This window comes from Ictidomys tridecemlineatus, chromosome 8, assembly GCF_052094955.1.
Source record: "Ictidomys tridecemlineatus isolate mIctTri1 chromosome 8, mIctTri1.hap1, whole genome shotgun sequence".
In the NCBI taxonomy this organism is placed as follows: domain Eukaryota; kingdom Metazoa; phylum Chordata; class Mammalia; order Rodentia; family Sciuridae; genus Ictidomys; species Ictidomys tridecemlineatus.
In genome coordinates this window covers 150,959,950-150,975,652 of record NC_135484.1, presented here as the reverse complement: position 1 = coordinate 150,975,652, position 15,703 = coordinate 150,959,950, and the positions used below count along the sequence as shown (strand labels likewise).

The window sequence follows — 15,703 nt, the reverse complement described above, 5'->3', positions numbered from 1 at the left end:
TAAAGTGAGTACCACTGACCATTGGAAAACTGAGTGGGAATACACCAAACTTCTGTATGCTATCTACCCCTAGATTACACTGAAGGTGGATACAATAATTTTTCATATGGAGAAATTTTTTGCTTCTCTTGAGAAACTGTTTTTTTTTCCCCCCCTTAGGATGCTATTTGATATTTGTTTTAGTCAGCTGTTTCATTGCTGTGACCAAAAGACCTGAGAAGAACAACCTGGAGGAGGCACATTTTATTTCATGCTCCCAGTTTCTGAGGTCTCAGTCATTGGATGGCTGACCCCATGGCTTTGGGCTGGAGGTGAAGTGCAGCATCATGGGAAAGGGCGTGGTGGAGGAGAGCGGCTCAGGACCTGGCAACAGGAGGCAGAGAGAGATCTCTCACCAGGGACAAATATCAACCAAAGGCACACCCCCAGGGACCTGCCTGCTCCAGCCACACCCTGCCTGCCTACAGTCACCACCCAGTTAATCCACAGCGCTGGATTAATGCGCCGACTCGGTTACAACTTTCACACTCCAATCATTTGCTCAGAAAATTCTTGCATGGTCTCACCCGTGAGCTTTTGGGGGATGCCTCGCATCCAAACGCTAGCAGTATTTCCTGTAGATCTCTTACCTAAGAAATCATAGGACACATTGATCTGGGGATTGTTGATGGGAAAACTTTGCTTCTGAAAAATTAATGTTCTTTCAATTGATGATCAAAAGAATAAAAATGATCACTTTTTGGGTCTTGGACCGCAGGAAGCCCAGGGACTCAGCAAGCCTGTCATCACACTTTCTGCCCTGATTCTTGTCACGGTGTCTTTCTCGGTATGACTTCTGAACGTTCTTTCTGATTTATTTATTTATTATTTATTAGTTGTCATCGTGCAAATAGCTCTTCCCTAGGATGCTTTTTGAGAAGTAGGAAGGAGAAATTATAACGAGTGTATAAAATACCTAAAGTGGTTGTGGGTTCATAATGCGACCAATAGTTCTCCACTTCCTGAGCCCAAATGCAAGCCAAGGCCCAGAGTCCGCCCGGGTCGCCTCATCACGTGCTTCACGCGGATCTTGGGTTGGTCTTATTGCCTGTGAGGGTATTGTCCCATTCGAGCTGGACCCACATGACCTTTATCTTCACATTCCCAGTAACTCTTCTTTACTGACTTTCTCAAACTTACAGTGTTTTATGAATCCATTGTCTTCAACAATGTCAACAATGTCGCATGTTAAACATTGACTCACAGGAAGATTGCATTGATTTCCCCTAAGATCCTCATTACCAAGAACCCGAAACAACTTAGGCATTCTTCAGAGAGCAAGGGTATGTCCATATCTTATGTGAATTATGCTAAATGAAGGAAGCCAATCTCAAAAGATCACATTTTACTGGATTTCATCTATTGAGATATTGAAAATGGAAAAACTATAGGGACAGAGAACAAGTTGCCAAAGGTTGGGGTCAGGAGAGGGGTCTGACCAATAGGGGAATCTGAGAGATTCTTTAGGATTTGGGAACAAAGAGTTTTGTAGAAGAATCTTGTACATGCGTTAAAGAACATAAGCATTCATTAAGACTCATAGAATTGCACACCAACATGGATTCTATCATATGTAGATTTTGATTTTTGTTTTAGTCAGCTGTTTTATTGCTGTGACCAAAAGATCTGAGAAGAATAACCTGGCAAGTCATAGAGTAGGAGGAAGTATTTCCAAAACATGTATTTGATAAAGGACATGTATCCAGAATATATGAAAAATTTTCAAAATTCAATAATAAGAAACAATCAAATTAAAAGTGGCAAAAGATTTGAATAGACACTTCATCAAAAACACTATACAGATGCTAATTGATCACATGAAAAGATGCCTAGCATTGTTATTAGTCAAGTACAAATTCAAACCTGATTAAATCTACTTATTAGAATTGGTATAGAAAAAGGGGGCGCATGCACGGTGGCACTGGGCTTGGGAAGCAACTCAGTAAGATCCTGTCTATAAATAAAATACAAAAAAGGGCTGGAGATGTGGCTCAGTTGTCGAGTGGCCCTGAGTTCAATCCCTGGAACTATATATATATATATATGATTAAAAACTGATAATAGCTAGTGCTGGTGAAGACGTATAACAGCTGGAATTGGTGGGAATGTAGGATGCTTATGGCCATTTTGGAAAACAGTTTGGTATTTTCTTAAAAAGTTAAGCATACCTCATGATCCAACAATTTCACATCTATATATTTACCAAGGAAAATGAAAACATATGTTCCTATAACAACCTGGACATGAATAATTATAGTAGCTTTATATATAATTGCCCCGAATTGGAAACAACCCAAGAGTTTTCCTGGTGAATGAAAAGCAAACTGTCACCCATCCACAGAGTGGAATGCTACTCGGCAAAAAGAACAAGCCGTTGATATATATGCGGCAACACGGGGAATTTTTCAGATGCGTTATGTAAATGAAAGAAGCCAGACTCAAAAGGCCACGCAGTGGATGATCCCATAATGACGTACAGGACAGGAAAGCCTGCCCTAACAGAAAGCAGAGTAATGGCTCTGGAGGCAGGAGGAGGGGTTAGTTGCAAAGGGACAGGGGATGGGGTAGGACCGCTCTGTCTCTTGATAATGGTCATAGTTACACGACCATATGCGTTTGTCAAAATCAGGAGATGTCTGCACAACAGAGTGCGTTTTTGTGTAAGTTATGCAGTGTGATTAAAAAATCAGTAGGTTCTCAGCTGAGAGAACCTGACACTGTGAGTTTCACTTTTACTTTCAAGTTTCTTTTCCAATCAACCCAACATGTGTTAAGTGTTTACATTTATTATCTTTCATGCTGAGCATTTCTGGAGAGGGTTTTGTGTTGTTTAGATTATGGCTCAGAGGTAACAAAGAGGGGGACTATTTAAGACACAATCTCACCAGCTTAGAAGTGAGGAGACTAATAAGAACGCAGACAGGAGGATGGCGGTTTTGGAACCTGGTTGGCGGCCGAGGCACATACTCAGGGACAAATCAGGGGCACCTAAACATGAGGAACCTGTTTTCATGAAGTTTTACAACGTGGCGACTTATAAAGAAGGGCACCATACGTTGTTCTGTCTCGAGGCCAGTTCCCAATCTGTCTGTCATGGCCGTAGGGATGGAAAGAGAAGGATAAATCCCAAGACACTGAAACAAAGGGTGGGGGCCACAGCTCAGTGGCAGAGCGAGGACCTGGGTTCAACCCAGTCCTGCAAAGACAGAACAAAGACCCACAGAAGGAATAAAGTAGAGAAGGATTAAAAGAATGATTTCCGCTGGGCGCGGTGGCACATGCATATGATCCCAGTGGCTGGGGAGGCTGAGGCAGGAGGATCGTGAGTTCAAAGCCAGCCTCAGCAAAAGTGAGGCGCTAAGCAACTCAGTGAGACCCTGTCTCTAAGTAAAATACAAAACAAGGCTGGGGATGTAGCTCTTTGGTCCAGTTAAACCCCTGAGTTTAATCTCTGGTACTGCTACTACTACTACTACTACTACTACTACTAATAATAATAATAATAATAATACCAGTATTTTCAAAGTTATGATTTTGCAAGAATTTACTGTTCATAAAGAGGACAAACTTCTCAGAAGTGTCAAAATTCTCAGGGGAAACCCTGCTTGTCCTGGGCCCTGTGCGGTTTGGAGTGAGAAGGGACCATCTGGTGGGAGATGGCTCTTCACGCCAGTTGCTCTGGGCTGTTCCTAAGAGAGGCCAGGAATCACGTGCTGAAGAGCTTCGCCCTGGGGGTTCCCTCTGCCTGGAATGCCCTTCCCCAGAGGCCACATGGCACCCCACAGCCTCTCCACTTGGGACTCCAGCTCCACCTCACCTAGAAGCCGGTTATTCATGGTCTGTCTCCCCACCCCCCAATGCACGCCCCTGGTGGGGGGGGGCTAGCTCTTCTGGTCATCCATGCATCCAAGCACCTACAATAGCAGCTAGATGTAGAGGCCAGGTACTGTGATTGACACTACCGAGTGTGTGCTCTGACCACACCCCTGGCCATTACATCCTTGACATGATGGCATCCTTAGAGTTGCCTTGCGGGTGAGTGTTATGGCTAGGTTCCCATTTTACAGAGAAGGAAACAGGGGTGCAGACTGAGACAGAGACGGACCCATGTGGGCTGTGAGAAGTGGAGCTGGCATTCAGAACACAGCCCCCAGAGCCTGGGGACAGGCCCTGCTCGGGCTTGATTGGCAGCTGGAGAGGCAGCAGATTCCTAGTTTATTGACTAGGAATAGATGAGACTTCCTGGGTGGACCTACTATGGAAGTCTCGTGAAGTGACCCAAAAGAAACCTAGCACTGACCACAGGAGGGGACAGGGGCTGGAAGTGACCTGTGATGTTCGTACACCCAGGAAAGATAATGAAAGTGAAATTTGAACTCAAAACTTCTTCACTTCTCCATAGTTCATGGGGAATCCAAAGTGTAAAATCGCATCTTTACAAGGTGGATGCAGTTTGAAGCCCTTTCATTCTTCTTTATTTGGGGGAGGGAGAGTGTAAAGTCTGCTTAAAATAAAACCCCCTTCATGCTGGGATTGTCTACAGGGATTGTCTGACCGAGTCATTGCTTGGTTTCTATTTCCCTGTATAGACTGGACAGTTTGTTATTCTTTATATAAAAATCTCTAAGAATCCCCAAACCAGAGGGGATTAACAACACAAAAGTCGTTTGGGGGGGAAATCTGAATCTAGATCTCGGTTTTTCTACTTGTAGCAGCAGTTCTGATGACAAAAATACTCCCAACCCCCTTGGACCTGGATTGGCTCTTCCGGTCCAGGCGTGGGGCAGGGTGACCTCTCTCTCGCTTTTGATGACCGCCCTCTGGTGGCTCCTGGGGACTCTGCAGGTCTCCATCTTGCTCCGGGGCTCTTTGTGAGACAGGGCTTTGTCTGGCGCTCGGGGACAGCCCTGGGACAAGCTCTGGCGGTAGGCTTCCACCACTCAGCAGCCTCCGCTGTTCTCCGAGTTCAGGGGAAAATATGTTGCTGTTATTTCTAGATTTTATTCTTTGTATATCTTTATGCCAACTGCTGTTACTGCGACCAATTTTAGTTGTAATTCTTTTTCTCTTCCTAGTTTGTGGAGGATAATTAGTAAATGAGAGCAGAAAAAAATTAAGTGGCTTTAGAAAGGCTTCACATTTAAAAATCCCAACTCCATTCCTTTCCCAAGTGACTACATTTTTTTTTTTTTTTGTAAAAATATAGTGTGTGCTTAAGGCTGAGAAATATCAAAGGTTTTGGGATTGTGGGTTCATTTCATTTAGAAGCTGTCTTATGGTGGGGCAGGGGGAGGTACAGTGTGAGGTGAAGAGGACACTTGGCTAAGTCCTTAAAAGCTGTCCCATCATGCATAGACCCTTGATAATATATCCCCCTGGAAAATAACCGAATGTGTATATCGTCATGGCTTCAATTCATTATGCATAATGCCTGCCATTTTAATTTCACTAATCAAGGGACAATGTCTTATGTTTAGTTTGTGAAAGGTCTTGGGTCTTTGGAGTCAAACAGAACTGAGCTTAAATCTAGCCTCTGACAGTGAAGACTGTGGCTTTGGGCACATTACTTAATCTCTGTTTGCAAAAGAAGACACAATCTCCACTTTGTGAGCCACGTGGCACAGAGGAGGTACCATGTGAGGTCCTTGCCCCCAGCCGCCACTTAGGGCCTGGTGAATCCCCCTTCCCTCTGCTGCTCCACCCACTCTGCTGCGGTACCAGGATGTGGTTGGGAGGGAAAGAGTCGCACTGCAACATCCAATGGCCAAGAGGTAAGGAGTTGAAAGTCACTCCATGGGTACACTCAATCCGCCTCCTGGTGCTAGCAATTTTTCTTTATTTGCTTGGAAATTTAGGATTGTCGAATCTTTCAGGTTAGTTGAAACTTTTTTCTAAAAAGTCTTTATTTGGCAACCCCTAATCATGAAGTTTGCTTAGGGCCTTGCTATGGCTGAGGATGACTTTGAACTTGCCTTATTTGGTTGGAACTGTCTCTGATGTTGCCACAGGCACGTCCACTCTCTTTTGGTGAATCTTGCCTGGTTCAGGTCTATCATCCCCTCTCTGGAATTCTGGAAACTGTAGCCTTCTGAAAGCAAAACGTTATTTTTATAATTCTTTTGGCAGCAAACCCTAATCTGGGCTGGTGTGAGACCACAGTCTTTAGTTACTCTCCTTCATGCGTCACTGTTCATTATGGGATGCCACCTCAAGCCCTACAGTGGATGTGATGTAAGGGACGACTCGTGGCCTGTATTAACCTTTAAATGAAAATTCATCTGCTTTGAAACACATTTGGCTCTGCAGTTTGGGTTCAGAGCTTATGATTCTCTCTGTGTTCTTATGTTTTAAATATGTATCTTTAAGTAGCATTTAGCTGGGTTTGCTTTTAATCTAATATGGTGAACACTATTTTAAATGGAAGCTTTTGGCTACTAAGTAGATATTTCTGATGCATTTTTCTTTTTCTTCTCTCTGTCTCTCTCTCTCTCTCTCTCTCTCTTTTCTTTCTGATCTTCCCACTACATTGGTGCTCTCCTCCTTCCTAGTGTTGCTTGGATCAATTGAGTTTCCCTTTTTCTTTTCCTCCCAGGGTTTTGCTCAATTAGCTAGGAAGTTGTACCCTTTTGACACTTTTTATGATTATTTTTGAGATATTTTCATCCATATTTAACTTACAAAGTCCAACATGAATCAGTGTCTTCAGCCTGGACTTCAGAACCCCAAGGTCTTTCATTGTTCTGACTCTGATTACACTCGACCCATGTGCACACAGAATGTGACTGAATTTGGAAATAAGGCTGTTGACCGTGTAGCTGGTTAAGATGAAGTGGTGCTGGATGAGCATGGGTCCCTAACCCAGTGATGACCATCCTTATAGGAAGTGGAGAGGACACTCAGAGAGCCGGGTGGGACAGATGTACGTGGGGAGCCACCTGTTGTCCTGGGCTGAGCTTGCTCCCCTGGCCTGGGGCGATGAGGGTACCCGTCTGGCAGGCACCCAAAAGCTGTGCAGGGCAAGTGGCCTTTACAGGAGCCTGCTTCAAGCCCTACCTGGGCGTTACCTGATGGGGATGGGTAACCTCCAACCTGATTCCCTTGCCTTATTTGGGTGGAAGTTTCTCGAATGTCTTTTCCCCAATAAATAGAAGGTTTGGGGTGTGCCCACTCTCTTGCTCCTTCCAGCGCTGGAGCCGTCCTGCCTTAGAAACTCATGCTCCTGTGCGGAGTGGTTTCTTGGCCGATTTCTTAGTTATTGATACAGCCAGCTCCTTTGAACCCAGTTCCTATCGCCAGCCCGGCCAGCTGGTGGTAGATGTGGCCATAAACCAAGGGATGCCAAGAACTGCCAGGGGCGACCGCAGTGGGAAGAGACGTGGAAGACTTTTCCCAGGAGCCGCCAGGGAAGGTCACCGGGCTGACGCCTGAGGTTCTAAACTTGTAGCCTCTGGTTGCCTAGTCTGCAGATTTCCCTTGTTTTAAGCCTTCTTGTTTGCACTAGTCTCATCTGGCAGCCCAAGGACACTCTCTCTTCCCCCATTCATTCTTCTTTCCGCAGCCTTTGGCCGTGGTCGATCTGCTGTGTATCTGTGACTTGCCTCTTCTGGACATTTCTTACAGATGGAGTGGTACAATGTGTGGCCTTTTGTTCTGGGCTGCTTTAGCTTAGTCTGATCCTTTCAAGCTTTGTCCACGCTGTGGCATGTACTGGAACCTCATTTCTTTTTCTGGCCAAATAATATTCCATGGGAAGGATGTAGCCCATTTTCCCTTATCCGTTCATCCGTTGGTTCACGTCTGGGTGGTTTCCACCTTTTGGCTACTATGAATACAGCTGCTATCAGCTTCTGCGTGCAAGGTTTTGTGTGGGCACGTTTCCACTCCTCTTGGATATAGATGCCTAGGAGTAGAATTTCGGGGTTTCGTGATTACTCTGTGTGTAGTCATTGGAGTTACCAGGCTGATTTCCAAAGTGGCCCCCCAACTTTCCTTTCCTGCCAGCAGGTCCCAGTTCCTACACACCCTCACCAGCCCGTGTCATTACCTGGCTTTTTTATCTTTTATTTTTTGTGATACCAGGGATTGAACTCAGGGCCACTCGACCACGGAGCCACATCCCCAGCTCTTTTTCTAATTTATTTTGAAACAGGGTCTCACTGAGTTGCTCAGGGCCTTGCTAAATTGCTGAGGATGACTCTGAACTTGCCATCCACCTGCCTCAGCCTCCCAGGTGCTCCCATCATAGGCGTGTGCCCCTGCGCCCAGCTTGTGCTTTGGTTTTCTCAGCTATAAAGTCTGACAGCAGCCACACCCACTATCCATGGTGAGCTGACTTTGTGCGTGGTGTGAGACACGGGTTCCATGATGTTCTTTTGCCAACGGCCACCCAGTAGGGGCTGAGTCATCTGTTAAAAAACCGTATTAGATGATCTTGGCATCCTTTTCAAAAATCATCTGGCCTTAGATGTCTGCTTTTATTTCTGGATTCTCAGTTTCATTCCATGGACTGATTACTGTGTAGTACATTTCGAAATGAGAAAATTTGAATGTGCCAACTTTGTTCTTTTTTAAGATTGTTTGGCTATTCTGAGTTATTTGTAATTCCATATGAATTTTGGAATCAGTTTGTCAATTTCTTTTTTTAATATTTATTTTTAAGTTGTAGTTGAACACAATATCTTTATTTTATTTATTTATCTTTATGTGTTGCTGAGGAGTGAACCCAGGGCCTCGCACATGCTAGGCAAGCGCTCTACCGCTGAGCCGCAAACCCAGCCCAGTTTATCAATTTCTATAAAGAAATTTGCTGGGGATCTGACAGATATGGCTGAGAATCTATAGATCAACTTGAGGACTGTTGCTGTCTCACCCATTCAACCTTCCAATCCATGCACCTCAGAAGTTGCATTTACTTCCATTTTCTTTCATTTTTTTCAGCACTGTTCTGTAGTTTCAGAGTATTTTGTGCCTCTTCTGTTTTTTTATTTTTTTTATTTTGATGCTATTGTAAAAAGAATTCTGTTTTGTGGGGAGGGGGTCAACCCCAGGGCCTTGTGCTTGCCAGGCACTCTACCACTGAGCCACCTCCCCAGCCCCCAAAATGGAATTCTTAATTACAGTTTTATGTTGTCCATCGTGAGCCTGTAGAAACACAACTGGTTTTTGTATTTTGATCTTATATCCTGTGCTTGCTAAATTAATTTGTTATTTATACTGTTTTTAATCGAACATTGTGATTTTTCTATAGATGAGATCATATCATCTGTGAAAAGAGATAGTTTTACTTCTTCTTTTCCAACCTAAATTTATTTATTTTCTTGCTTAATTGCATGGTGATTCCGTGTGGAATAGAAGTGGTAAGAATAGACATCTTTTCCTCTGCTTGACCTTAGGAAGAAACCATCTGTCTTTCGTCATCAAGTGTAATTTTAACTGTGAGTTTTTGTAGATGCCATTTATGTGTCTGTGTAAATTTTCTTCTATTTTTAATCACAAAACAGTTTTGGATTTGCAAACACCTTCTCTGCATCTGTTGAGATGACCTTGTGAGTTTTGCTTTTTATTCTGTTGATGTGTGTGTGTGTGTGTGTGTGTGTGTGTGTGTGTGTGTTTAAATTAACTGAGGTCTGGATGTGAAAGCCACTTGGCATTCCTGGGATAGTCCCACCTAGCTGTGGAGTATCATTCCTTTCTATGATATTGAACTTGGTTTGCTGGTATTTTGCTGAAGAGTTTTGTATCCATGCTCAGGAGGTGGTATCTATAGTTTTCTATACTTGTAATCCTTTAATTTCTAGTAGTCTCATTCTCTATTTTCTTTTCCAATGTAGCTTAAGATTTGTTAATATACTGAGATGTTTGAGGAACCTGTTTTTGGTTTCATTGATTTTTCTCTCCTGTTCTTATATTTGCTAGTCACTAACTTCTTTCTACCCTTAAATGTTTTCTTCCTTCTGCTAGTTTTAGGTTTTCTTTGCTCTTCTTACTCTGTGTCTTAGGAAGAAGGTTGGGTTGTGGAGTTACCATCTTTTCTTTCTTATATGTGTTTGTGATAACAGCTCTTCCCCTAAGTGCAGCTTTAGCAGCATCTCGTGGTAGGTTTGGGGCACCGTGTCTCCCTTCATTCACTTTCAAATATTTTCTAACATCCCTTTTGATTTCTTCTTTGACTCAGCTCTTGCCTTCCTCCTCCACCTCCTCTCCTACCCCCTCCTCCTCCTTCTCCTTCTCCTTCTTCTTCTTTTTCTTTCCTGGAACATCCTTTTGTCATTGTATCTGAAGAAATCATCACCAGATCCTGGGCTACTTAGATTTCCTCCAGTGTTTTCTTCAAGGAGTTTTATAGTTTTGCATTTTTTTAAGTGAAGCAAATATTTTATTTAAATCAGTTGTCAAATCACAATTTATCCAAATAAACATAACGCAACCTTGTTTTACAGTTTTGCATTTTACAGTTAGGTCTCAGAGCCATTTTAAGTCATTTTTTGGTGAAAGTTATTAAGTCTGTGTTTAGGTACATTTTACTTATCTATTTGCATGTGGAGTCTAGCTGCTTCAGGGCTGTTTGTTGAGAAGTCTACCCTCGTCCACTGAATTCCCTTCACGTTTCTCCACTTAATTGTCTCGTTACAGATTTTACATCTTCAGGAGTTCCTCTAGGGCTTATTATATATATATATATATATTTATTTTTAACCTTGCCAGAATCAGTTTTCATGAACCTGTGAATTTAGTTCTAGTGTGATTTAGAGTGAAGATTCCTACTTAGCTTTATGCTCGTTCCTTTTCCTATTTTGTGATATCACTGTTTCACACATTATATTTATAAATGTTATGAACCTAATGATATATGATTATGATTTTTATTTCATAAGATGCTTTGTATTTTAAGGAAGCTGAGGAAAGAAGTCATGACAAGCATGTGTCTACAGCTTTTGTTGTGGTGAGTTTGGTTGTCACTGGTGGTGATCTCAGGAGCACATTTTCCTTTCTGACATGTTTCTTTTGTTCTTGAGAAGTTGAGTTACCATCTGGAGCCATTTCCTCATCCTGGGACAGCTTTGTTCCCACCCACCTCTTTGTGCTGTTATTGGTGAATGTGTTGCTTTTACCCATGTTACAGCCTCAACAGTGTATTCTGTATGTCCTCTTGTATAGTTGCTTTATAAATCAATTTAGAGGGTGGGGAAGAAAAATATGCATCACGCTGTTTTCACTGCTTTTTTTCTTTTAATAATTGCATAATTAGTGTTAAGATTACCCTTTGTTTTCCAAATGGATTCCAATTATCATCTGGAACCAGTTGCTTTTACTCTGAAGAATTTCCTTTAGTGTTTCTTATAAGGCTATCAAATACTCAATTTTTGATCATCTGTGGTTGCTTTTATTTTGCTTTCATTATGGAAAGATAACCTTACTGTATAGATGATTCTTTCCTTTCCTTTCTTTCTTTAAAAAAACTGCCCCTACCCCTGTGCTGGAGGTGAAACACAGGGACCCTCACCTGCCCCACTCATCTCTGCACCCCCAGAGCCAGGAGGCAGGATTCTGGATTGAGGGCTCCCCCTTCATGCACTTGGAATTGTCATCCACCGCTCTGTAGCCTCCATCATTTCTCCTCAGAAGTCAGATGTTGATCTTATTGCTCTTCCCTTATAATTGATGAAGAAATTTTCTCTTGTTGCTTTCAGGATTTTATCCTTATCTTTGAGAGTTCAGTAACTTTACCATGATGTGTCTGTTGGTGGATCTCTGGTCATCAGTCTTATTGGAGTTTACTGAGATTCCTAGATGGATGTGTAGATTATTGTTTTTCAATTAGTTGGGAAATTTTCTGTCATTATTCCTTCAAAGTATTTTAAAATTTCCTTTCTCTGCCCTACATTTGGCACTCCCATTACACTCAAGTCAGTGTGTTTAGGGGTGGTCTACATTTATCTGGAAACTAAAGAAAATAATGCCTATCTATTGACCTTTCTTGATTTTAAAAATCGTTTTTGTTAATATTTCTTTGTAGCCTTTTATGCAGGTGTTTTGAGATTTACATGTGGTGCCATAAAGAGGACTGCTTGATTGAAAAATAATAATTTGATGTTGAAATGAAAGAATTATTTCAGTCTACAGTTTCTACCTTTGGTATGTTAAAGGATAAAATAGTCTTTGAGGACAGAGATTGTATTTTTGCTGTATTCTCCTTGCTGACATTGGTTTTGCTGACCCTCTGTCCAGACCATTAGACATGAGAGGACTCTTTGGTTTGATGAAATGTTCTGCAACAGATATTTCTATAAACAATGAGGTCTGGTGCTCAGCCCCTGGTTGGTTGCTATCTATTTTAGCTCCAATCAGCCCTTTTTACTTTGCAGCTGAATTTGGGATGATTTAACTGGGAGTGGCTTCCCAGTCTCGGCTGCTGGTTCCACAGAGGTGTTTCTTCTGGGGAGGATCAACAAGTTCATCTCAGCCCACTCAGAATGAATCAAAGCTGAGACCCCTTATTTTTCCTTTTCTTTGCATGAAGCAGCCGCTGTGTAACTTCTACAAGGGAATCAGTGCATAAAATGCCACCGAGCTTTGATAGGATCTTTCTTTCTTGATCTGGATAGTTTGGTAGGCAAATGGTGTACTCTTTGATGTCAGTTTTGGTTCTCATCCCCTCTGAAGAATGGGAGCCAGCAGTAGAGGATGCAGTTGGAGGTGATGGTGGATTTTTAGCCTTGATTTCTTCCTTTTTAATTAAGAAGAGATTCTCACTGGGAATTTTGAAGCACTCTGATTTTCCTGCTGGGCTCTAAACGAGGTCAAAGGGGGCATTTTGACATTGTTTGGGGCTAGTGACAATCCTCTAACAGGACTCTCCAGAGCTGCTCTGTTGGGGTGGGTCATATATTTTGTAAGGGGTATCTCATCCTTCTCTAAGGGGTTAAACTGGCTAATGCCTCACTATGTTCTGAGTTCAGTCTCACGGTCATTCACAGTACAATAAGAATGTTATTCAAACAGTTTCAGAGGTCTCAATCCATAGATGGATGACTCCATTGCTGTAGACCTGAGGTGAGGCAGAACATCATGGTGGAAAGGTGTGGAGGAGGACAGCAGCACAGGATATGGCCAGCAGGAAGCAGAGGCTCACATTTATTGAGTTTTAAAATCTCTGCCTTTGGATTGCATAATCTAAGTTGATCTTTCATTAAGTTTGCTAATTCTTTTCTTTTTTAACCAGTTCAAGTTTCTGTTGAGCTCCTCTGCTGAATTTTTCATTTCAGTTATTATACTTTTCAACTCTAGAATTTTCATATGGTTCTTTGTCATAATATTATCACCATACTTTATTTTTCAGTCATGGTTTTCTTTAGTGATTGAAACAAATTTATAATGGCTACATTGAAGGTTTTGCTAAGGAGTGGAAAAAGTCTGGATGCTCTTCCCCCAGACACTTCTGTTGATTTCTTCTTTACAGTATATAAATCATGGTGTTATATGTCTTTGCATGTCATGTAGTTTTTTTTGTTGGAACTGGGCTTTTTAGATGTTATTGTTATATTCTTAGTACTGATACTCTTCATACTCCAGGGCTTGTTATTATTTAATTCTTTATTTGTTTAGTGATCAACTGGATTATTTTGGAGCAATTTTTAACCTCTTCCCTGGTGCTAAGACTGTGATATTTTCCCTGGGGGCTCAGCTTTGATTGTGCACACAGTCACCCTGAAGAGATGGTGGTTTAGGGCCTATTTGCTTATCTCTTCCCCTAATAACCATTAGCTATTAAATTCCCATTTCTGGCAGATTTATTCTTTCCTGCAGTGTCCTGGGTCATATACTGCTCCACAGACTAAACTGTACTTCATATGTTTTCCTTGGAGAACTGGAAAGAGAGCTGGGAGAAGCCTGCTCAGACTCAGAACACATCATGAACACTGACCTCAGAAGCTTTTCTTTAAAAAAATAAAACTGGGTTTGATTTATTTATCCAATTAATCTAACAACTTCCTTCCAATTACATTTCACGAGAATCTACACTGTTTTTGAGCATACCTAGACTTGAACTTCTCTACATTCTTTTGTAAATAAAGTCTGTTCCTTTGGGAAGATAATAGGAGATATATACCTCCACCTCAGTCTCTCTATATATTTACCTGCTTCTCTCCCCAGGTATATCTCTGAACCTGGCTCTGGGGATGGGGTTTGAAAAGATGGCATGCTTCTCTCTGAGCGACACACCTCCTTAGGATCTGTGTTCTTGATAGGGAGGAGGCAGTGGTCCCACTACTTCCTAACCTGGGACAAGGAAAACCAGTCCCAGTATTCCCAGCAATGCCATACCCAAGGTACAGCCCTCACCCACAGGTGGAGATTGGGTGGGCGAAGGCAACTTTCACTTCTCAGCCAATCCTCTCTGGAACTTGGTCTCACCAACAGAGAGGTTGGGAGGAGCATGAGAAGTGCTGACAGCCCACTTCTGGGAAGACAGGCCTCTGACTGGCACCTCGGGGAGAGGGAGTCCTGCAATCTTGGCCGAACCGCACTGTCTCAGCTTGACTGATCTCAGCTTGCTGAGTTGGAGTAGAAAGGGGGTCTCTCCTCAAATTCCACATTCTTGCTTACTGAGTTTTAGTTGATTTTCCTAAGTGAAATGTTCTTTATTTGCTCCATGTTCTTGGGTCCACTCCCAGAGGAATTCATCATTTTTTTTCTTTTAAACAATTTTCACCAATTTTGCTGGCAGAGCAGGTCTGCAGATCTTGGGATTTTGTGTCCCTGTTAATGCTCCATGAAAGGTGATTTTAATTTCTTTATGATGATCTGTCATTTATCTTTGGATGCTTTTCCTCCTCTTTTTTAAACATTGAAAAATAAACTTAGATTGTCAAAATATGTTTTAATTCATACCTTCAGTAGAATACACTGGTGTTAGATGTACAGTTCTACAATTTTTTAAGAATGTACTCAATTGTTAGCTGCTACACAAATTAAAATATAGGATATTTTTGTCACCACAACATTGCCCACTTGCAGTCAATTTTTCTCCCCTGTTACTAGGCCCTGCAAAACACTGTTTTGTCTCTATAGTTTTATTTTTTCATAAATATTATTTAAAGGGAATTGTGCTCTGTTGTACTATGTATAGGCCTTGAATTGGGCTTCTTTGGTTTAGTGTCATGTTTTGAGATTCATCCTTAACAGTTGTGCGTAACTGTAGAACTGCAGTTTGTCTCCCTTTATTGACAAATCCTATCTGATTGTGTGGATTGCACAAGGTGTTTATCTGTTTGTCAGCTGAAAGACATTTAGGCTGTTTCTATAAAGTTTTTGGCGATAGTGAATAAAATTCTTAAAATACTTAATAAGAATATTTAAGATGTGCGTCTTCATTCATTGTTTCTTCCTTATTTCTCTTTCCTTTGCCTTTCTTTCCTCTTCTTTCTCTGAAGATGAAGCCCAGGCCCTTGCACAGGCTCAGCCTGGTCTCCACAACTGAGCCTCATTCCCAGCCCCAGTTTTCATTTCTGTTGAGTAAATATCCAGGAGTGCCTTCTGGTGAAGGTAAGTTTAGCTTTACGAAATGTGGGTTTTCCAAAGTGACTCCACCACTTTACATTCCCCCCAGCAATGAGAATGTTTTTTTTTTCCAGCTAGCTTCTCTGTTTTTTGGTGCTCTGAA

The 15,703-nt window shown here is 42.0% G+C and overlaps 1 pseudogene; it reads right to left on the bottom strand.

Annotated features, from left to right (window-relative positions):
• Window positions 1–12,165: 12,165 nt before the first annotated feature.
• LOC101978398 (uncharacterized protein C4orf17 pseudogene) lies at window positions 12,166–12,924 on the bottom strand (annotated as a pseudogene).
• Window positions 12,925–15,703: the final 2,779 nt, after the last annotated feature.